The following is a 25187-nucleotide window of genomic DNA, read 5'->3' as shown; positions in this document are numbered from 1 at the left end:
ATCACAGTTCAGCCAAAAGAACAAACATAATTAGAACTGAATTAAAACATCCTCAAAAAGTAATTCCCAATGACCCAGATATAATCTAATTAAAGTCTATGTATTTTACAACATGGCAGAGCACCATGCCACAAGGCAAAAGGTAATTAAAAGTGTCTCAATGATTAACACATGGATATATTGGACATTAGGACACTCAACCCCCCCAAAACATGTCATCGGTTCTTAAAAAGTAGGTAAAGAACAAGCCAAGGATTTGTGATGAAAGCATTAAATGGTACACCAACAGTAAGGATTTGGCCGCAAAGATACTATCCAGAATATGGGTAGTGCTGCAATGATTAGTTGACGTAGTCAACAACATCCATCATGAAAATAGTTGACACACATTTCTCAATTACATACTGTACAGACCAAAAGTTTGGACACACTGTCTCATTCAAAGAGTTTTCTTATTTTTATGACTATGAAAATTGTAGATTCACACTGAGGCATAAAAACTATGAATAAACGCATGTGGAATTATATACTTAACCAAAAAGTGTGAAACAAGTGAAAATATGTCTTATTCAAAGTAGCCACCTTTTGCTTTGATCACTGCTTTGCAAGCTCTTGGTATTCTCTTGATGAGCTTCAGGAGGTAGTCCCCTGAAATGGTTTTCACTTTACAGGTGTCCCCTGTCAGGTTTAATAAGTGGGATTTCTTGCCTTATAAATGGGGTTTGGACCATCAGTTGTGTTGTGCAGAAGTCAGATGGATACACAGCTGATAGCCCTACTGAATAGACAGATTTTTTATACAAATTGCCATAATACAATAATTGCCAATTCTCTGTGTATGGTTTAAATTGGATGCATTTCACGAAGGCAGCTGCTGGTAGCAGTGTGGCGTCGGTTCAAAAGACCACCTTGTCACAAGACTCACTGACTCGGAGAGCAGTGATTGCCAAAAAAAGAGGGAAAAAAGAAAAGTTGTAAAAATTTTAAAAATCCTTTCTTAGACAAAAAACTACATTTTAGATTTTTTTTTAGGCAAGAATATAACACTATAAAGCCAAAATATATGCTCAGTTTCTTAAGATATGGCTTAAATGTTTAGGTACTCTGATGTTTTCTATACTCATTCGCTACATGTATTTCACCTTAGATTTGTTTTAGGTTTAGGAATGAGTCATGTGCATTGGGGCAAAAAAGTATTTATTCGACCAACAATTGTGGAAGTTGTCCTACTTCAAATGATAAGAGAGGTCATTTATTGTCATGATAGGTACACTTCAATTATAGAATTAACATTGTAGGATTTTTAAATAATTGGTTTGTAAAGTACAGTGAAAAATAAGTATATAACATGTCTGTCCCTCACACCTGTGTAACTTCTTTAGGAATTTATTCTATCTTATACTCACTACCTGTATTAATGGCACTTGTTTAAACTCATCCTCTGTATAAAAGACACCTGTCCAAGGGCTTAGATAGTCAGACTCCAAACTTAACCATGGCAAAGACCGAAGGGATGGTGAAAAACACCAGGAATAAATCTGTAGACCTGCACAATGCTGGGAAGAGTTAATCTACAATAGCCAAGCAGGGTGGTGTGAATAAATCAATTGTGGGAACATTGTAAGAACAGGGAAGACATATAATGTAAGACTAATAATCTCCCTCCCTCAAGCTCATCCCATGGGATTAAAATAATCATGAGAACGGTGAGCACAATCCCATAACTACATGGACGGACCTGAGGAATGACCTGCAGAGAGCTGGAGACAAAAGTAACAAGGGTCCATTTCTGCGGTGCCAAATGGTGTCCCACCTCTCATGTAGGTACATGGCCCGGCTCGTCTGGAGTTTGCCAGAGAGCATATGGATGATCCAGAAGAGTATTAGAAGAAGATTATGTGGTCAGATAAAAAAACTAAATATAATTTTTTGGCAAAAACTCAACTCTTTGTGAGAAAGAAGAATGCTGAGTTGCATTCCAAGAACACTATACCATATATTGTTGAGTAAACTACTACTTAGTAATACTACTTAGTTGATCCTCCATAATGCTCAACTAACCATCTATTTACCATTTCAAAAAATTTAAATGAAACTTTTTTATGTATGTACAAATTTAAACAATATCAATGTCTTTCATGAGGCCCAAAATTCATGGCGCACTGCTGACTGCTGCTTTATGAGCAAAGTCTGTCAGACAAAGACATCTTTCCAGGTTTTATGATTGATATTCATTGTTTGCTTTCATTAGTTTCATTTATTTAAATGTTTTATGCTGTTTGTTTTATGTACAATAGTTAAGCTTTTAGAAATGTAATTTTCTACCTGTTATAGTAGAAGCATCATTATAGGATTGCTGCCCTGAGTTTCGACCATTCTTTGGTGTAGACTGCTGGAGAGGCTGGGGGTCCTCATCCAGGGCCCCCGGTGCCTCCTTCTGCCCCTCATTGGGGTAGAGCGCTGACTGGGAGTCCAGATGGACCTGTGGATGCCAGGAGGAAGGAGAATGACAAGCCGAAGGAGAGGAGGAAGGAGAGGATGCAGGGTGGGACAGCTTGCCTCGGTATGGAAGGCTCAGGTTGAACAGGAGCGTACAGCTGGGCACTCGTTGGGTCTTAGGGACCAAATAAAAATATTTAAGTCATTTGAGCCTCAGGGAATTTACAGGTAAAACCTGTATAGGAAAGTACAAGAGAAGAGAGAAAAAAACAGAACACATGATTAGAAAGATTTAGGGGTCACTTTATACATACAGATCTAAGCCTTTATCTTAGAAAAAATAAACAGCATCTTTAGTTTACAGCATATAATAAGCTCGTCAAAAGAGAGGAAAAGTATGTTTCACATCTGTAGTCAGAACAATGGCTTAGTTAATTATTCAGTTTTTTCTCTTTCTACATTAACATTTCTTTTTATTCAAGGACAATACAAACAGCAAATACTTTTATTTCCGCAAATATTGAAGATGCACATGAAATAGTAGGAAACAATATTTTTTTCTCACTTTAGTGTTTATAGAAAATAAGTCACACGTTTAAAGATAGAAAAAAATTAATAACTAGTTTGTAATAAAGAGGGAAGGAGAATGACAGGGCAGTCTTTGAGTGGTACAGAGTTTGCAATGCCACCTGCTGAATGACCCTACAATGAAAACGACAGATCAGTAGCTCCATTCTGGTCTCCATAATGTATATTTCTGACAGCTGCCTCTTCTGCAGATCTTTCAGCATTGCTGGTGAGACCTCCCATCCTTACATTATCCCCTTACCCTCAGGGAGAGGGTACCAGAGCCTCCAAAAACACTCCTAAGCAGCATTATTGACCAGGTTGTCAGGAAGCTGAACTCTGTCCACTATCTTCTGACTGATTCCTACCCCTTTATTCCACCACTAGTATTGCTTTAATTGTTAAATTCACTGTAACAGTAGTGGCAGTCATTTTAGTTCATGTTTTCACCACTAGAGGTAGCTGTGGCACCTTTGATGCCATAAATAAGTTCATTTTAAAGCTTTTATTTTTAAGTGCTGTGTTTTCTTTTTATTTTATGGTTTTTATTAGCTATGAAATCAAAGAAGAGCAGATTTATGTTTTGAGTAACTTATGATGGTGAACAGTTGATAAGTTAAGTTTCAGAATACGGTGACGTCCCTTCCAGTTCTTCGTCAAGATAGGCAATAAGTGATGCAAACAGACTCTACAAGAGCAACAGAGAAGAAAGACAATGGTTTTCAAGCTTATGGTTCGTCCAGTAGCAGGCCAAAGTGGTATGTTTATTATTTTAGTTACTTAAATTATAGGTTAAAAAAAAAGTATATTTTGTATAAGTTGCTGCAAGTAAAGTAATATTGCGTTTATGCTCTATATATAGATACAAGACCACAGTAAACATCAGTTTATGGAACTCTGGTGTCTTTCTTGTGTGGATAACCTGGCATATTCACTTTCTCCTGTTTTCATTTCATTATCCAGGTTATCTAAGGAGAAATATGATATTTAGATTTATATGTATGTTCTAACTAATGTTGAGTTGACAAATTAAGATGATTGATTAATTTATTGATTTGTTATCTTTCTTTTCTATAAAAAAAATATTTATCTGCTATATTTCTAATGTGATCCAATTTTTATAAGGTATTAAATCTTTCCAAGAGATATAAAAAAGGATTTTTATCAAGATAAAGATCCAATCCTCTGCTGACATTAAAACTTTTTGTTAGACTAAACAGTGATTTGCTATTACAGAGATGCCTCCATTGAGGTCTGGGTTTTAGGGTAACAAAAACATAGTTACAACAGCTTGGAGCAACAGAGATCAGGTTTTTCATCAAAGCATTTTATTACTATAAACACAATGTAAAGCTAGAAGTAGTGGTTGGCTGTGTGAATCACACACAAAGCACATCCCTGCCCTCAAGCTATGGCTGGCAATACAAAGTCAGGATCTCATCTGAGAGTCCTAGATAGTGATACCTTTGAAAACAAGGCTTTAACATCATTCTGCAAACAGGGATTGTTCTTAACACAAATGTTTGCTTTCTTAAACATTTCAAAAGGATTATGTCATTTAAGTATGGTTTTTAGCAGAGTTTGGATCTTTTTATTTATTTTTTAATACAGTAGAATAAAAATACAGTATGTACCCAATTAAAAGGTTTAAAGTCGTTTTGATAAGGTGCCAAAGATATTGCTGAACTGACTGAAGGTGTTTTCCTTAGTTGTGCAGGGCTTTGAATGAGTCTATCCTTTCTTACACAGTGATCTGCCCTCCCAGGCTGAAGGATAAAAGAACAAGGCCAAGACAGTCATTTTAGCTTTTTAAAAATAAATGTTTCCTAGAGTATATTCACTATTATCAGGTGTTCTTTTGCCTTACATGTAATGAAATCCAGACCTAACCAGTCATTACATTACTTTGCCAAAATATTCCACGGCCAGATTTTACTGGTAATACAACAAAATGGAGGTGACTAGAAGTAACAGTAATTATACCAAAAATATGTAGGTAAACGGTTTTCTGCAGAGTCTTTAACGGCAGACCCCCAACGTTAATGTTGGGTTCTGATTAGCACAAGAAAAAGTTGAAGGTGGTGAAGGTCTGTGAAGACAGGAATTATGCTGTGGAGAGGTTTTCAGAACTTCCAACTCTGTGGGAACAATTTAGGCCCCTTCCTGTTACAGCACAACTGTAAACCAGTGCACAAAGCAAGGTTCATGAAGAAATGAATGCATGTTTGGTGTGGAAGTCTTTAAAGACCTCAACCAAAAATAGGTCTAAGACGAGCAGTTCTCAAACCTGGGCTACGTTTCACGAAGCAGGTTTACCAAAAACGTTAAGTTTTCTAAACCTGAAAACAGGGGAACTCTGACTTTTCACAAAGAGAGTTTATTCAACCTCTGTTTCAGTCACCGTAGTAACATTTTCCCCAGAGCTAAGCTGGTCGATAGCAGGTTTTCTTCAGTAAACCCAGTGTCCTCTGTCTCCAGGCAGTCTCCTTACAGCCAATCACGCCGTTTTATTTTCTGATTTAGTATGTTTGTTGTAGTTTTGTGCATACACACATACATATATATATATATATATATATATATATATATATATATATATATATATATATATATATATATATATATATATATATATATATATATATATATATATATATATATATATATATATATATATATATATATTATTCACTATGTACCTAGACACATTAGATTTTAAAAACAAACATTGGATGTCCATTTGACAAGGATCTTATTAAATAATGATCAGCACTTTTTCACAGAGAATTTAATATTTATAGGGAGAGAATTCTACAACTCAGTTGACAGGGCATGAGATTACTTGTTTTTTATTTGTTCAATACGAGTGAATTGCGGCTAATTTTATTTTTATTTAGTTATATTTACAGTACACGAAGAGCAACTGAAATCACTTTCAGATTACCCATAAATAGATTCATAATTCCACTGCATAAAAGGAATTACGTTAGGGTTAGTATTAGGATTCACTCGATGATAACAACCTAATGAGGCTACTGGCCAAATCTGAAGCCATTCTATGATCCTGATAGGCTCATGACGGACTCATGAGATGGTGCACAAGTTCTATATATTAGAACAATGTTTTTAGACTTCGTTTTCACCTGCTGCTAGAAGATTTCACCTAAATAGATACACTGATCTATTCACAACAGGCTATGGCAAGCCGTTTTGATATGTACTAGTTTTATTCAATATGTATTTGTGATATCTGGAAAAAATATATATATTCTTTGTCTAAATGACAATCTAAAAAAATTACATTCTCCACACCAAGAATAAACATTCTGGATGTCAATAAACCAATTTCAGATCTCCATATTCCTAATAATATAAATGGTCAGCATTTGTACTGTTTTAAATATAAAGAAATGTGTTTCAGATATCAGAAATACATACTCAGCCAAGCTGATATATTTCAGAATGGACATATTTTGTAGATATATAAAACTTATATAAAAAAAATTCTTACTAGTACAATTTTGTTCTCTTACTTTCTAAAATTCAGTTTCTGCTACAAAAATGTAATTTAGAAAATATATTATAATGGTTAGGTCTAGGAGTGTGATTTTTATCAGGAAGATTCTTATTTTAGTGATCTAAAAATGGAACAGAGAGGAGAGTTCTTTTAATAAATGTAAAAACGGCCTGCCGTTGTCCACTTCATATAAATGTACGCATTAACTCAAGCAACAATCTTTTCCTTCGCCATATTGCTCTCTGATGTAACTGTAGTGGTGTTTCTGTCTTTTTAACACATTTTCCTTTTATATTTTACTTTATTCATGTTTCTGCATTAAAATCTCTACTTCCAGTGGGGTGAAATAGGCACTTCCTGTTGTCATGGTGACTCATCGAATCGGTGCTCCACTGATAATGTCTTTTCATACTTGTTTCGGATGTGCTAAACTCTGAGTGGTTCTACTTAGAGGTGATTGAACTAATTTATAGCAGCCATTGTGGAAATGAAAACTCAGAGTTCCCAATATTAGGCTAGAGTTTGTTAAACCTGCTTCGTGAAACAGACCCCTGATCCTCAAGTATCACTGCCCTGCATGTTTTAGATGTCTCTCTGTTGCAGCACTCCTGATTCGCTTAATTGTATGACCTCCTTAGCAGTCTCGAACTGCTGGAGAAGCCTGTTACTCAGTCATTTATGTAAGTAAGGTTTGTGGAAGTGAGGAGAAATCTAAAACATGCAGGGCAGAGGTGCTTGAGGACCAGGATTGTGAACCACTGGGCTGGATCATATGACCAAAACCTATATTACAACATATTATCCTATTTTGGTTGATAGAATATAATTCCGAATTTGATATGTCTCAAACATTTCTCTTCCACCTCTGCCATGGACCTTCCTGCTTCTATGAGTTTGTTCTCAGCCACATCAGAAGAGGGTGCTGCTCCTTCTATCTTTCACCTGTCTGCCTCTAGAAGTCAAGTAAAGAGGAAATTGGAGACACTGAATCACAGTTATCCTGTTCCTGATGGTGTCAGCCCTATAGTCCCAAAGGCCTGTTAAGATCAGCTCTGTGGGATCCTTTAGCCTTAGCCTGACCCAGGAGACTATTTCACGACTTAAAAAACTTTTTGCCTCGTTCTGGTACCAAATGAAATTCAATGACAATATACCTGTTGCCCCAACATTCCATATCAACAAGGTCCTTGAGAAACTCCTGTTGGTCCACCTCAGCAAACAAACAAGCAGGTTAAAGGCTATCGTAGAGTTTCCTCATTGCCGTTGAGTTGTATTTGAAGATGCAATCATCCACCTACTTCAACAAAGCCTCTGTCATTTAGTAGGCTAATAAAACTGTGAGAATCGTGTTATTTGATTTCTTCAGTGCATTTAACAAGATTCAGCCTGACTTACTTTGTCATAAAATTCAGAAGACTCAGGTAGAGCCATCAAAATCTGCCTGGATCAAAGACTACCTGACAAACAGATGTTTGTGAAACTGTCTACTCAAGCACAGGGACGCCATAATCGGCGGTAATCTTACAATTTATTTATACCCTCTACTTTTGGCAGCCCAAGCCAAGACCTTCCATCTGCAGAAATATTTGGATGACTCTGCAGTCACTGGGTGAGAAATTGGTTACAGAGAGCTTGTGAACTGCTTTGTAAAATAGTATGAAAACCATCATCTGATCCAGATTGTGAGCAAAACAAGGGAGATGATTCCAGATTTCAGAAAAAGTATTAACAATTTGAATCTTATAAACATCATGGGAGAATAAGAGGAGTTTGTGTATAAATACCTTGTGTTCATCTGGACAAAAAACTTAGAGATTCAACTGTGAAGCATGTAGTCTACAATAGGGGACAGGATAGACAGTGCTTTTTAAGGAAAGACTTTAGGCCAGGGCTCATAGAGAGACACTCCACAATAATCCAATATTTTCTTCTTAGCCTTTTTTGCTTGATTTTTTAGCTGTGTAGGTAACGATCCGACTCCATTCTGAGAGAGAGCGAAAGAAATCCACAAACAAAGCCAACGGGTTTCTGAGTGTATCTCTGACTCAAGCAGAGGCTGGTTTGTGCACAATAGAACAAGGTAAATGAGAGGAGAATATATCTCTTTAAGAAGCATTAGATCTGAGACCAGAAAAAAATATTTAAAGGAGAAGGAATACGTTTTGAATATGAGCATTAGTTATGAGTGCCTGCTTTCAGGCTTGAAGTGGGGCTAGTGCTTACCTCCAGCAGTCTATCTTTACTGCAGTAAAGATGGAACAAAATTTAGACAACAATCTTTTTCTAATTCATCAGATGTTCCAAAAAGTTCCAAAACAAACCACTGGACTAGATTTTCAAGTTTGAAACTTGGAAAACAAAGTCCAGTGGTTTGTTTTTAAACTAGACTATGACCTGCATGACATCCACCAGCTATTCATCAGATGCTAAAAATCTGAAACGATTTGAGGTCACCAATTTTGTATCTCAAACTCTGTAAACACACTGCTAAGCACACAGGCTTGGTGTCTGTAGTGTAGATTATCACATAGCAACCAATGTGCAGTGGGTCTTTCTGGTTGGCTTGAAACATCTGTGCCCTGGACGTCACTTAGTGACAAATGCTGTAACTATAGACTGATCAATAGTCTTTTAAACACGAAAAAAGTGTTTAAAAGTCATTTCAGGGTTATTGAATAAAATTATATTGTGATATATATTGATTCTGGATTATTGTTGAGTCATAATCAAGCAAAATACCTTTGGGATGAATTATAGCAGACACATTGAGCCAGGTCATCTAATCAACATCCATGTCTGACCTAAGAAAGGATTTCCTTAAGGGACTTTCTGGAATCCCCATACATCTAAGTATAAATATATATAAAATATAAATAAAATAATTACCACTATCACATTATTTTAGTAACAGTTTTTAAAACTGGATATCTACAAATCTAATAATACATCAAAACTGTAATGCGGGGTAAATATGTCATAATAGCCTATGTATAAACTGTGATCACCTTTTGGAAAGATAAATACTGTGTTCTCACCAAGTTTAAACAGCTGGGAACTCAGTGATTATTAAAACGATGCCTTTTATTAACTGAAGTTGCATAAAGACTTGAAGCTCTGCCCAGGCTGGTAACAAAAGGACACTTGATAGCTCGACCCAGTTATTGCACTCAATAAAACATGCTGGCACGAGGGTAAAGGCCTAATTAAAGCACCTACCACAAGACTACCAGGGTACATACAGTACAGTGCTAGCACAGACAGATGCAAGTCAGCATGACAGGTGTAATTTTGTTGTGTGCATATTTGCTTTATTTAGTAGAATCTAACTCATTAGCCTTTCCTGCAGTCTCTTTTTGCTTGTTACGCTTGGTCTCCTCAGTACATACTTTTTAATCAGCTGAGTGTTCTGGTTTGAGGCCAACACTTCACCATTAATACTGTCGCAGGAAAGGTCTGGCAACTGAAACCACACATAGATTTAGACTCTTGTATTTAACCCAAGCTAGTCCGATTTTTATGTAGGTAACTGCATAGTAGTTAGAAATGAATGCATGGTTTCTCAAAATCTTTTAGGAAAATGCACAAAGACCATGAGAAGGAAATATCCTAATCAAAATCGAACCACAGAATTTGAAAGACAGAAAATTTCTGATCTTTTCACATCAATACAATGATAGCTTTCATTGATGGATAAAGAAAATACTTACATGATTAAATAAACATAGAGCTAAATATGTGTTCAACTGTCAGTCTTAAGGTAAGGGGAAGGACTAAATGTGCCCGAACATCTGCCTTATAACCCTTCTAGGCAGGACGCCAGAAGAAAAAGTCAGCGGAGTAATCGGCTCTACGACATCTTTCAAGCAGAACATAATGGAGCAGCAGAGAAGAAAAAGTAACCTTAAAAAATGGCAACAGAAAACAGACTTAAAATGCCATCAGTGAAACTTTTAAAGTTTATTCCGCAACGAGGCTTAGTGTGACATTTATTTATTTGCAAAATGATAGTAAAAATTAAGGGTTGCAACAACTAATGGTGTTTCAATGCTTGAAGACACATTTGATCAGAACCCATTATTTGCAAGGAAAAAAACCTCGCAGTTGACCTTGGAGTGTGGACTGGAGCAGCAGAGGTAAAGAGCTTTCCACTGGTACTGCAAACAATGGCCTTCCAGGAGGGTGTGTACGTGAGACTAGGCACACAGGCCACGGAAAGAGACACAGCCGGGAGGGGGAGGGAAAAGAGGACGCATGAATTCAAGGATTTTGAGGAGGGGTGGTTTTAATAGGCAGGGATAAAAAGATTACTTTACCACTTTTTATTCACTGCTCTCATAGAAAATGTACACACAGGCTGCATGCTAGGAAAGCAATTTACTTGGATCTCTTAGAAACAGAAAGGTCAACCAGTCCCACCTTAAATCTATAAATGGTGATTCATCTTAAATCTAAAAATCATTTCCAGTGGATTGGAAAGTGGTAAAAATGTACAGCTGATTTTAATATTACATTAGGCTTCATATGAATTTCTCAACCAGCCCCATCATTTTTTTCATTTTCTCTGTAGCTTCTCTTCTTTTAAATATGTTCACACTCACTTGACCTTTAATCGCTACTGCCGATATGTTGCTATGGTGACTCAAAACATGTTCACAGTTTCCTGACAAATCCTTGAATTTATTATGTTTAAAATTAATAAAATAATCTATTTATTAGGTAACCTAGGAAATAAGTTTTTAATCAACGATTCCAAAAGAATCATTCGTTTTAAGTCAAAGATAAACTAACGCTGATTTGGCATCCGATCAAAATACAGGTCATAGCAATTATATCTGGTTAAAGAGGTTGGGCAGATAACTCCACTACTGTCTGTGCAGGTGTGACCAAGGTGGAACTCCTGCGCGGTTTGATAGGAAAGTCAATCAAGGAGACACAGTAAGTAAAACATGTCCTCTTTAGTGAACATATATTGTAAAACCTCTGAACTTCAGGGTATTCTATACACAGTTTCTGGACAGTATAGTCCCAAAAAAAGTAGTGGTAGAGCATAGAGCTTGGAATCCTGAGGTTGTGAGTTAAAAACCCACTCCCACAGACTGTCACTCTGGGTCACTGAGCAAAATACCCTTAACCCCACAGCTTTACTCCCCGGCCTGCTCCCTCTACCAGTCAGTGCTCCATAGAAGGACCCTCCTTTCAGCTGCTATGCCGAAAATAAAATCAGATCAGAGTGTGAAGTATCAGAAGTGGTTTGTCCAGATGTTACTTTTAAATGTTGCTTTTCTTCCCCAACATAAAAGTGTCTTGCAAGCCTTTTTATGAAAGCTCTTTTTAAGAGCAGAATGTTAAAAATTAAAAGGGACATCTGCTACAACATACTCTTTGTTTAATTAGTTTGAAACCTTTATATTTGGAAAAACTCTATATAACTTGGCCAATTAAGAAGCACGTCTTTAATGTACTAGTGCATGGTCCTTCCTTTGCTAATGCAGACTAATGGCTACAGCCACATATTGCTCTGTTTGCAAAGGGTCACAAGCTAGACAAGTTTAATTAATTTAATGTTTAACGGGGTTTCAATCAGCTTTTGGGAAAAAAAGGACACATTTTAGTCTTTTATTCATTAACCAAGACAGAGAATTAGCTCTTATTTCACCCTGTAACCAAACAACACCACACTTTACTAAAAGAAAAAAGTCAAATGTAAGTGGCTGTATTTAAACAGATGTGCATGTCTATCTCTGTAAGCTCCACACAGTTATTCCAGTCAGCCAGTTTACAGATTCATCATACAGTACAGGGAACAAATGAAGTGTTTTCAAAGGAGCATCTTTCCTTCCTATCAGAGGTGCTTTTCCAAAAACTACCATAAAATAAATAAATGCGGTTGTAAAGCTGCAGCAAGGTTTCCATCTGAATAACAAGGCTTTATTAAACATTTGCTTTAGGCCTGTAGTTGAACTTGCAGTTTCCTCCCGCCATTTTACCATCTCCTTACATATCAAAGCACTCTTATGCTGAATTAAATAACAATTGTCACCGGATATATTCAAGCACAAATTCTTCCAATGTATGTATTATATAGAAACTGTTAGCTAACATTTATCCTAACATTAGCAGTGAAGAGATTTATCATGTCTTTTATTCACATAACCTAATAAATCAACTCAACATGTCTAAAACAAAGGTCTTTTTTTTTCTTCACAAATGGGAGAAGATTGACAGACTGAAGCTCACTACACTTAACGTAAATTGCATATCTCAGCATAACAAGCCCAAAAAAACTTCTCTCCAGGAACCCTCCTGGATTCACACCATTGCTGCCTAATAAAGGTCAATTGTTAACTGCTAATAATTAGTCCAAGTGACCCAAGTTCTAAACTAGTGTATTTCTTTGGCTTTGCAATAAACAAACAGAATGTGAACCTAGAGAAAATAGTGTAGAAAATCCAATCATATATTTCCAGATTTTCATATTAGTTAGTATGTTCTTTGAATGCAATACTTAAAGATTAAGATGGGGCACATTAAGATGTGCCCCAGCTTAATCGTATAAGCTTAGTCTTATGTCATGTCAGTAAAAAGCATACAGAAGGTTTACAAAACACCCAAAGAAAGAGGGGCCTTCAATAAAAAACAAAAGGAAAAAGTGATCTTATCACCTGCTTCTTAGGTATACACTTTAGCCCCATGTACACTACCCTTTTGAAACCATGCTGAGAGCGGTCCACACACGGGAACCGAGATAACTAATGGCATGCAAACTGTTCAGTTGGAGCAAAGATCTGAATATTTGGCTGTAATCTGGGAAAACCTTTTTTAAGATAAGAAATAACAGAACGGGCTTGCAGGTGGTGCAGTGGTTAGTGAGCACAACCCATGTACGGAGGTCTTAGTCCTCGATGCGGCCGACCCGGGTTCAAATCCAGCCTGTGGTCCTTTGCAGCATGTCTCTCCCTCTCTCTCATACCCCCTTTCCTGTCAGCCTACTGTCAGAAAAACGAGCCACTGGTGCCAAAAAAACTCATAAATGAAAATTATCTTTTTAGGCTTTCAAATTCAAGGTCAATCCATAAAGGTCCACCAGAAAAGTTCAAGAAGACAGAACTGTCCTGGTCCAGAACAGGAGCTACCTTCATGCAACTTTTAGGTATATCTCTCCTTGAACACATCTGCATCTAATGGATAATTCCCTCAGTTTTTAACTCAGCTGAGCAGGGGATTGGAAAAGAGCCACTCATCTGATTGAGGTGGTGAAAAATTAACACATCTAAAGGTTGAAGCATTCATGGAAGGTACACAGGTACATCTAGAAAAATATGAATATTGTGGAAAAAGTTCAGTATTTTATGTCATTCATGTTGAAAAGTATAAAGAATATTATATAGATCTAGAACATATACAGTAAAAATATTTCAAGGCATTGTGCTGATGAAGGTTCTCAGTCATCCAGGTCATAGTCATTCCGTAAATATTCAAAAAATATCCACTGGACTTGGTTTTCAAGATTTGAAGACGTTTCGCCACCTCTCCAGGAAGCTTTCCCAATTCAAATGTCTGGATCCGCAGTGAGTTTGAGTCTTATATAGACAACGCCTTGTATCGCTTGGAAACATGCAAATGGTAACCGATGAATGGGTCGTTAGTTCCATCGTTAGCCTGTAATATCTGAAACTGCCTATGATATCATAGGCATCATATCATCATAGGCAGTTTCAGATATTACAGGCTAACGATGGAACTAACGACCCATTCATCGGTTACCATTGCATGTTTCCAAGCGATACAAGGCGTTGTCTATATAAGACTCAAACTCACTGCGGATCCAGACATTTGAATTGGGAAAGCTTCCTGGAGAGGTGGCGAAACGTCTTCAAATCTTGAAAACCAAGTCCAGTGGATATTTTTTGAATTTTTACGGTATTTCAAGGCATTGTTTTCCTGTAAATTGTTAATGAGTATGACTCAAAGAAAATGATATTGTAGAAGAGTTAAATATTGGACCCTCTTGGTTTCACATTATTATCACTCTTGCAAATAATATTTTACTCTATTACAGATTTATCTGCAACAATTCTTAATTTTTGTACATATTTGGGCAACAGCGATGCAGGATGCAGAAGTCCATCCTCTAATCGGAGGGTCGCCGGTTCGAACCCAGCTTTGTCTGTCTCAGTAGGTGTGTTCTATGGCAAGACATTTCTCCCACATTGCCTACTGAGGGTGGTCAGAGGTCAGAAAACTACAAGCTCATTGCTTAATAAAAAAATGCATCTTGCATTCGAACACTAAAACATGAACACAGCGTTCAGAATCACTTTCCTGCTGCCTAACCCAAACATAGCCCGAGATATTTCTTCACAATTATTTGGTGGAAGGCAAAACCCACGGTATCTAAATCTAAAGGAAGTTATTTTTGTCCTAAAGAAGCACCAGACCATCATTCTTCATTTTCAATATGATGTACTTTTCCTGAAAGGATATTTCTTTAGGGAAATGTGAAATAATGCACAAAACAGCAGAAGAAAATAATATAAGGGGGTAAATGGTTCTTAACGGTACTGTAATTTTTAGAAATCAGACAAATGAATAATACCAAACAAAAATCTGTCTCTCTTTTATCCATTTAGTGTTTTTCGTATTTTTTCCTTTTTTAAAAGGATAAAAACTTTTGCAGAATTAACTATAGCATTAAAACTTGGGCTATTTTAAATCCTATGGGATCCAAAAAAACTTCCACCATGTCCAACTTTCCACCCAGTTTGCCTTGACCAAACGAGTTCTGTTGACCTAAGGGTGTTTCACTGTCATAGAAGTCTGAAAGGTGTGATAAGAAACTCCACCAGGCACAAAATAACACCTTTTCCAAAAGATCAATTTTTTTTTTTTTTTTTTTTAGTTTTTTCTGATTTCATTATGCTGATTTGACTTAAATGAATGATCCAAGAAGCTCACATCATCCTGAAATAAATATTTGTCTCTTATCAGTTGGTAGCACAAAAAGAGCCAACAGCTCCGCTGCTACATGTTGTACTAAACCGATAAGGTGACGTGCATTAGGTCACGACTATAGCGCTGTATCAAGTCCACAAAAAAAAATCACCACACTGCAGCCTGATTAGACTGATCACAAGACATTTATAGTGCAATAAAGTGCAGAATACTGTTTGACAAGAGACACAATGTGTTGCCAAGAAGCCTTCAACACTCAGAGTAAACGTCACACAGATGAAGAGCTCATTTCACAATAGTTAGTTGAACTTATTAAAAAAAAATGTTGAAGAAAATTAAAACTAAGCTCAAACTGAGCTGCAAAATTTTAAGCTGTTATTAAATGTTTAATGATTTTGTACCTTTATCAGTTACTATTAAATATGGGTGTCCTATTCAAAATATAAAAAATAAACACCAGCCTAATTTAAATATGTTTCAGAATTAAACTGGCATACTCTGGCCAGTAATTTGGAATCATCAATTAGGAAAAAAAACCGTTGTGACATCCGTATCCTCTGTGACCTCCTTTATATTATGAGAACCGTTTAGTTAATCATTAGTTGCGTAGACCTCCTATGAGTTTTCCAGAAGGAAACATTTGGCAGTCACACTGACTTCCTCATAAACAATATTGCAGTGTGAGCTAAGATTTGGTGCCTTTTTCAGCCTCACAGGAAGAGGAAATAAAGATAGCCATGATGTCATCAGGTCAATAACACAAAGTTTTTCAAATGATACACAGAATGATCTCTAGCATTCTGCCTGTGTAAATTCTCAGTCATCAAGGTCATGGCAACCACAAAAAAGGTTGAAATCAAAGGTAACTGACCTTTTCTCAGTTTTTCTAAAGACCTTTCCACCCTTCTGAAGACTTTTGCATTATACAAAATATGTTTGGTTAAAATGAGACACGGCTGTCAACGCATTGCAAACAAAAAGCCAACTTCATAATAAAAAGGCCTACAGTGCATTCAAAGGGCATTCAGTGTAGCAAAATTTTAAATATTTAGTTTTACAGCTTTATTCTGTAGTACCGGTAAATACATTTGTTGCTTCAAGATTCTATGATACCCCAGTATGAAAATTTGAAAAAGCTTACTATAATCTTAACAAATCGAAACTAAGAAATCACATTTACATAATGTCAACAGCCTTTGGCCTATATAATGCAAAATCAACTTGTTTGAGCTTTGAACTTCTAATAAAAATCATTTGGTGATTCATGCATCTCTGAGTAATGCAGACTCCTCTCCTGTGGAACCAACTACCAGTGTTAGTCTGTGAGGCAGACACCTTGTCTATTTTTAAGGGTAGGCTTAAAACTTTCCTTTTTGATAAAGCTTATAGTTAGAGTGGCTCAGGTTATCCTGAGCTATCTCTATAGTTATGCTGCTATAGGCTTAGACTGCTGGAGGACATAGGGACCCCTATTTCATCATTCTATCTCTATTCTTCCTCTCTGCAGAATATGCTAGTTAAATCTCTAACGTTATGTTCTCTCTGCTTTTTCTCATAGTAGCTTTCCCTCATCTGCTCCTGTTTGGCTGTGACGCCATCCTAGAGAGAAATATCAGCTGTGCTGCTGTCATCAACACCTTTGTTTATAATGTTCGAGATCTGACTGTTTTTCGGTGTAGTCCTGTTTCTCTGGCTGTGACTGGCTGGATGTGCTTTCTTCGTCCTCTGGCATGGGAGTTGGCTCTGAGGTCATCTTCCTGGCTGTGTGTTTCCTGGATGAGGCTGCCTTTTTACAGCAGCCTTTTGTATCTCTGCTTCTGTCTCCTTGAACCCCAGATGGCTGCTCACACTGAGCCTAGTTCTGCTGGAGGTTTCTTCCTGTTAAAAGGGAGTTTTTCCTCTCCACTGTCGCTACAAGCATACTTAAGGCTGATTTATACTTCGAAACTAGGTCCTCTGCTTAGTTGTCGCAGTGAACGGAAAGATGTCCCCGTCCCCTCTGCCGACATTCTGCTGCACCTCTCCCAAATTGTAGGTGACCGCAGACAGAGGCCTCTGATTGGTCAAATCTACATCCGCTTGCCGGCTTGTTTTTGTATGACTGCAATTGCGGAAAACAACTCGTGAAGTGGGACCAGCTAGAAGAGCGAGGTGTGCGAGAACGCTGGGACCCTTTTTCCACCTGGATCCTACTCTTTTTCACCCTCATGTTCCCCCGTTGTCGGACAAAGTTGCCACCACTTCCTCACCTCCTCTACCGTATCTAGACAGCTAGTTCCTGATTGTCCCTCTTGCGTTGTGGCATGGAATACAACAAAGCGCAGACCACGCTTCAATATTGAGCATAAATCAAAATTTACAACAAAAAGGCTCTTAAAGCAGCTTTCCTGCACCTGACTGCAACTTTTCTATTTTATCCAATCTGTATGTTTTAAAAATCCTTTTTCTGGCCAAAAGAGGTCTGAGACTTTGTTCTGCCTTCAAGGCTGCTGTGATATGGCATGGTCATGAAATGGGCGTCGCTCAGAGGGGTAGCCGCCCATTTCAGTTAAGTAGTTTCATCTAATTTAATTCAATTCATTTCATTTATAGAGTGCCAATACACAACACATGTCATCTCAAGGCACTTTACATTTCAGCCAGATCATACAGTCAAATTGATTCAAAGTTTCCCATCCAATGAAAACCAGCTGATTGCATTGACTCGTTGATCAGTAGGCAATCCCTCACACCAAGCATACTTGTAGCGACAGTGGAGAGGGAAAACTCCCTTTTAACCGGGAGAAACATCCAGCAGAACCAGGCTCAGTATGAGCAGCCATCTGCAGAGGCCGACTGGGGTTCAAGGAGACAGAAGAACATTTTTTTTCTGCGTAAAAAAATGTTTAAATCAAATGAATACCCATGTAGTTCTAAATGTATTATATTTTAACATATATTTGCCAACAGGTGAGTTTGAAAGGCTTATAATGCATGATATGGTACCTTTATTTTTAAAATTGAGCTGAGGTGCTGACTGTTTCTTCTAATTACAAACTTTTTTTTTTCTACAGCTAAATTTGGTCCAGATTCAGTTGATTGGACATGAATAGAAAAGGCACTAATTTGTCTGTATTACCCCCTACTGTTTACATGGGAAGTCAGAGCCCAAACACCAAGCATATAGTGTCTTTAAACATCTGAAACAGGAATATCCTCAGGCACAAATTTGGAGAGGGATCCATAAACATTTCTGCTAATCTGTAGGTCTCATGAGCTTACATGTCTCCATCACATCATAAAGGGAAGAAGTGTAGAAACAGTAGCACTCTTGCTAGAGTGGGCCGACAGATTGAACTGAACGATCAGTGGAGAAAGGTCTACCGGTAAGTCATGGATGAGACAAAGCTTTAACTAAGTAGAGTGAATTTCAGCAACATGTTTGAAGGAAAACAGCCACCATGCATCACCAGGCCAATATGATCCCTACTGTGAAACACGTTGTGACAGTATCATGCGAGGGGGATGCTTCTTAGAAACTGACAGACTATTCAGGATAGAGAGATGAATGCAGCTATGTATAGAGACATCCTGGAGGTAAACTTACTCCAGAGTTTACTGGACCTCAGTTTGGGGCAATGATCTAAATCACAAAGCCTGGATGTTAAAGGAGTAGCTCCAGAACCACTCTGTAAGTTAAGACTTCAATCTGATTTAGGATATCTAGAAAGCTCTGAAAATGGCTGTGCACAAACGCAGCTTATCCAACCTAATGAAGCTTGAGACACACAGCAAAAAAGAAACTCCCTGAAGATAGGTGTGCAAAGGTCACAGCCCTAATACTGAAAAAGATCTGGGGCTGCCAAAGATGGATCAATTAAGCTTTAATTAAAGGTTGGGAAAACTTACGTAAATGTTATTTCTTCAGCTTTTATTTGTAATAAATTTGCAATAATCTACTATTTTTATTTCATACTGTCATAATGAGGTACTGTGACTAGTATTTTGAGGAAAGGTATGTGTGAAAACTTTACAGATGCACTGTACATAAAACGTAAGGTTTAGAAATTAAATAATAAAAAACAGTGTATTCTAAAAGAATGTGCACTAGCAGTTGTCAATATTTAGGGGCTTTAACATTAATGACTTCATGATTAGCTTAAAAGCAATCATATCAACAAGAACAGACATTTAACGGAGGTAAAACAGCATAGGAGACAACAGAAGAGTTTACTGAGAGCAAGAATGTCACCGTGACAACTGGCAGAGCTAATTCTGGACAGCAGCACCACGTGAAAAGAAAGTGGTCTTAAAAATCCAAATACCAGACGTTCACTTCTTGAAAGTAAAGTTCACTCGAACCAGGATGAAGCCAATTCAGTTTTTGGGCCGAACAATCTGGTCATTTAACTTCTATCTATCTAACGCATCAGAAATCAACAGGATCCTAATGCTGATCGATGAGATCAGGGCAAAGAAAATAAAACTTATCTTAGCAAAGTTACCGACCTTTAAAGAGCATATCAAACTGCCAGATCAATAGGTACCGGCTAAATATTCTTTTATTTCTCACTCCTGAATTTTCATCACAGCTGTCCAAAGTTCATGCTGAAAAAGCAAGCAGGATTTAGGATTTAAATAGTGTTATGTTGCTAACAAAGGGCTGTTCTCTCAATGTTTAAAACATGGCAGTTTCATCTTTCTACTCACAACATTCTTCTTTAGTTTGAGCTGTGATTAGATTCTTACTGTTTGCTTACATATCCTGGTCTGTACAGCTGACCTACTATAAATTGACTAAATAACACGGAATGTGCAACTTAAAGCACAAAAATGCAATATTACATTTATCCACTAGTATACAATGTGCGTATTGTTAAATCAGAGCACAAGAGTTATAAGATGCCTATAGCTTCCTTTAGCTTAAAACACTGCGTTAGATTAAGGTGATCATACCACAGAAATGTGATACTTCTTTTCTCATGTCCTGTTTTTCGTAATCAGATTTTAAAATATTTAAAAATTACTCACAGTGCTGATCATACAACTAGTGGAATCCCTCATAAGGCCATAATTATTTGAGAAAAAAATAGGTAACATGTAATCATTTGTTTTTAACACCCTAAAGTCTAGAACTGCTAAGATTAGGAAAGCTATAAGGTAAATGTTTTTGCTGCTAAGTGCAATAAGTACATAGTGATTGTAGTGTTGGCACAAGAGAGGACAAGTGTATACACTGGACCTGCTTGTGCCGATCACACAGTAGTAACAAAAATGACTTACTCTGCTCCCAAAGTAGTTATATTTGTATTTTCTGTGCTGTTTTGGAGTGATCTAGCCTCTTTCAGCGTATTCCCATCAAAACAAAGACCTTCTACAGAGAGTGTAGCTTTACCGGCCGGCTCCTTCCCTGCACCAAGTGTATCCTGCCAGAAAGAGAGGAAGCAACAGTGAGGGAGGGTGGAGGCGGGGGCTGACATGGGAACCTCACAGGAGAAGAAAGTACATCTGAGGGTGTTGGAAAGGCGTGCAGCTTTGTCCCGCCTTGAGGCGGAGACACAGCGGCCAAAGTGAACCGTCTTATAAAAAGTGCAGACCGGGGGTCTGGTCAGAGACTAGGATACAACAAGTCAAAGCTTCCCACTTCCCCAGGTGCACGTTTTATTTGCATTCATGCAAAAGGCAGACTCTGCCCTAAGCTGCATTATTCAAATTAGACACGATCCAGTAGTTTAACCTTTATCACCGTGCCAAGGCCCAAGTCAGTTTCCAATTACTGCTGTAGTGTTGGTCACTGATTGACAGAGAGTTATCAGTGATTAATCACGCACTATCCTGAAACAGACCAGTTGCATTTAGCTGAGGAATCAGTCTCCGTTAGCTTGTGCTGTTCATCTTTTCTTTATAGAATAAAGCAATAAATTAATTTAAAAGGGGGTAAGGAAATCTACTTTCTTTGTTTTTTGAGTTGGTTGGACTCTAATTTAACAAAAGAAAATAAAAAAATAGCACTGCTATGAAGGCCCAGTAATTATCTGAGCTTATAGATGCCATTGCTGTTTGCTTATATGTGGCTAAACATGTATAAGTGCAAGCAAAATGACGTTTATGATCTTGGTTTGCTTTATTTAATCTCCTTTCTTCTATCTATCTATCTATCTATCTATCTATCTATCTATCTATCTATCTATCTATCTATAGATAGGTGGCTAGAGAGCCCTCCAATAAAGAGACATCCACATGTAGGAAGTGGTTGTTCCCTGAACCATCAGTCTCCTTCCTGACCTGTCTGAAATTACAACAATAGTTTGGTTAATTATTTGCTACATAGACCTACTCTAATGTTTCCAACACCATAATGCCTAAAATAAGTAGTAAAGTTACTATACCTAATGTATTTTAACAGTTTCAGTATTCTTTTTTTACTATATTCTTTTAAAATGATGACTGTCTATTTGAAAAGCTGCTAGAGGATTATAACAAGCAAACAAAAAACTGAAAAGAGACTAAAACTGATTAGGTGTTCTTTCTGAGCGTTGCCCTGTTTAACCTTGAGCTTTATTCAGCAACCACACCTGGACTTGGAAACGCAGCATTTCATTCTATTCTGCCTCTTGACAATACCTCCATTTGACAACTCAGTCAACACTGTTGAATACATAAGGTATTAAAAAGAGGATACCACACAAAGGTGCTATTCAGATCTCAGCGGGTTGTGTCCATAGAAGCATTTGGAGCTTCTTGAGTCACGCAGACACTGAAGCTAAAATCAGATGTGTGCAACTGATCTAGTGAAAGTAAACATTGCTTTTTGAAAACTAAACTATTTATTTGGCACCATCTTGGGGAAAAAAATGCAAACAATTAACAGACACATTGTAGATTTCAATAGTAATTGGTTCTTTAATCAAAAACAGTTCACATGATCCCACGATTTTCAACTACTAACAAAATTAAGTGAAAAAGTGATGTATCAAAGATGACACAGTCTAGGTACTCTAGGTATATTGAGGGTGACTTTATTAAGCATGTGTGAAAATCAGGTGTAAATCCATGCAAACATTGTCTGCAGTAATTGTTGGAAGGGGGATTCCTTTCTTTAAGAAAAAAAATGGTTTTATTTGAACAACATGAATTAAACTGAACAATTCATAAAAAATTAAATTAACCTCAAACACAATGTGTTGAACTTCAAATGTTGTTTCCATTGTTTAAATTGAAAATAACTTTCCACAACATATACTGCCACTCTGTATCATTGGGGGGCATATTTAACCATTTCTACCCCCAAAGATCCATGTTGTCTATTTCTGTCATTTCAATAACTTGCTAAAGCTTGATACATTAACAAAATATAAGTCTACTGAGGACTAAATGTCATCACATGGTAAGGGAAAAGGGTTATGAATTGCTGAAGTGGTGCAATTTATCAGCACTTTATTGAATGCCGACCACTCCTCTCTGTTTAGTTCGCCATGTCTGAATGCGTGACAGTGTTGTGTTTATTTTTTTTTAGTAAAATATTCATCAGGTTTTACTATTTTAAAGAGATGGGAATAAAAATCAAGCCTTAAGTGGCAGCAAACTAGAATATAACAAGCCAGCTTTGTCTGTCTCTTTTTTTTTTTTTTTTTTGTAGCGTTCAATGAAAGAAAATTTTTATAAGTGTGGCCAGGCAATAACTAATGTACACTGAGAGGTGGCCAAAAGTGGATCAGTACCAGAACCTCAGGGTCAATCTACTCTGTTCCAACAGGAAAATTAATGAGCACATCCATATTTTCTAAATAAAGACAAACTATACTTTCCTACAACCTTTTGCTAATAAAAAAAAATTAAAACATCCGTGCTTTCTAGATAAAAGGTATAATGGATAAAAATCTTTCAGGTCCGAGTTCTAGGTTACCTACTTTTATCAATAATCATTCTGCATAAAATTGATATTTACAAGTACTAATATCTACATTAATTGATTATGTAATACGTTTTTATTATCTACGACTTGACTGTGGATGACTAGATGACTTGCAGAGACATCCTTTTCTCTTTACCCCATATAAAACAAAATCTAGTTCTGAAGAGTGGATTAAGTCCATATTTATCTTCTATAATGTTAGGATTTTGATGAGCATAGATAATATAAGAAAAAATAAAATGTTTTGAATATTCCACTTTAGAGTATTACTGCTGCCACCATCTGTATTAGAGGGGGGAAATGGTAGGGGTGGCAAATGATTGGCTAAGGGTGGCCATGGCCATCCCTGGCCCCCCATCTAGCTCCGCCCCTGAAAATAGGGTCTTTACACAAACTATAAGGAGAGATGACAGCTTGATTTGCCTCATCTATTTATCAGTCTTATCATCATCCTACCTTCCTCTTCTCAATGCTGGCTAAGTTTGGTCGATTTAGATGCAAACAGACCTGCTCCACCGCAGAGGTGTCTGAAGAGTTTTGTGCACCTAAAGAAAAGAAAAATGCAAAACTCACGCGATAACCTGGTTTTCTGTCGTCCAAGGTCGCGCTCTCCTATGAAGTTTGCACCGTAAACTTGTTGGAGCTCAGTCAGCTGTCACAGCTTGGTCCGCTCCGCGTCCCGTTTGGTCACCTCTGAAGAAAAGCATCATGGGTAATGAAGTCCTTTCTTTTCAAAACCACCCTCATCTTGGTTTCTGGAAAAAAAGATAAAGATAAAAGTTTCCAGATTGTCGTTTTCCAAAATAAGACATTTAACCCTGCAGGATTTACATTTAAAAATAAACATGTCTTGTCACCTAAGGTCTCAACATGTTTCATGGAAGGTATAAATTGAGAATAGACTACATCCTCGCTAGTTAAATTACAGGCAGATTCACAAACATTGTAATATTGCTCGACAAGTTATTAAACAAAAGATGACTCTGTGGTGGAGTTGAACTATTAAAACAATGTATATACAAAACATCGTTTGCATGGGCTTAAAATCATTATCTGGAGTGGGTGTTAATTTTAGCTTCTTCCCTGTCTTTATCAGCATCAAGCTATAAAAAGTCCCACCAGCAAATGTTCTGCGCTATTTTAACCTACTTGACAGCCAACACGCGGGATATGACCGAACAAAAAATTCCTCCTGCAGGACATCTACAGTGCAGTGTGTTGAACTATGTCTCCCTCTAGTGGCCAACTACTGGTAAAACAGCGTCATCTTTAGCTGAAAAGATTGAGCTGAAATATTCTTTGCATATTATTGTTAAATAAAATTGGCTCTTCATTGTGTTTAATATGTAGACTAACATTAGATAATGAAGACTTTAATACTGAATAGGGAAAGCTCATTTAAAAGCATCTGTATTTGAAGCTATTGGCACCTATGGTAAAAAATTTAAAGCAAAAATGTCTATATTTGTTGCCACATAATACGACAGTACAGGATTTAAAAAATTCTAAGTAACAATTTTTTTTTATTTATTTTTTTTTTTTTTTTTGCTTTTCGTAAGTTATTTCACCCTAAACCTAAATAGCTATAGTTTAGAACACTAAATAACAATTTTAAAACAAATCATAATGTGACAAAAAAAAAGGGTGGAGGACTAGACACCGCAACAATGAGGGTTATAAGAGAGGTTAAAGTCCTTTCCAAAGCTTTACATTTGCAACAATATTTATAATATGAGATTAGGAAAGTCAAGACAGATAGATTATTTGAATGCTTTTAAAACATAATTTTCAGAAGTGCCAGCAATTGTGAAGTGTCTG

At 37.0% G+C, this 25187-nt stretch overlaps 1 long non-coding RNA gene across 1 annotated transcript; it reads right to left on the bottom strand.

Annotated features, from left to right (window-relative positions):
• Positions 1-2502: 2502 nt before the first annotated feature.
• On the bottom strand, positions 2503-24091 carry LOC119783289. Its single transcript, XR_005280770.1, has 3 exons — positions 23943-24091; positions 20738-20880; positions 2503-2674 (listed from the first exon to the last, which is right to left on the bottom strand). It is a non-coding gene; the product is annotated as an uncharacterized LOC119783289 (long non-coding RNA).
• Between the last annotated feature and the right edge of the window lie 1096 nt (positions 24092-25187).

This window comes from Cyprinodon tularosa, unplaced genomic scaffold, assembly GCF_016077235.1.
Source record: "Cyprinodon tularosa strain WSP-4 unplaced genomic scaffold, ASM1607723v1 ctg201, whole genome shotgun sequence".
In the NCBI taxonomy this organism is placed as follows: Eukaryota; Metazoa; Chordata; class Actinopteri; order Cyprinodontiformes; family Cyprinodontidae; genus Cyprinodon; species Cyprinodon tularosa.
The sequence above is the reverse complement of the archived record's forward strand: the minus strand, read 5'-3'. Positions and strand labels throughout refer to the sequence as shown.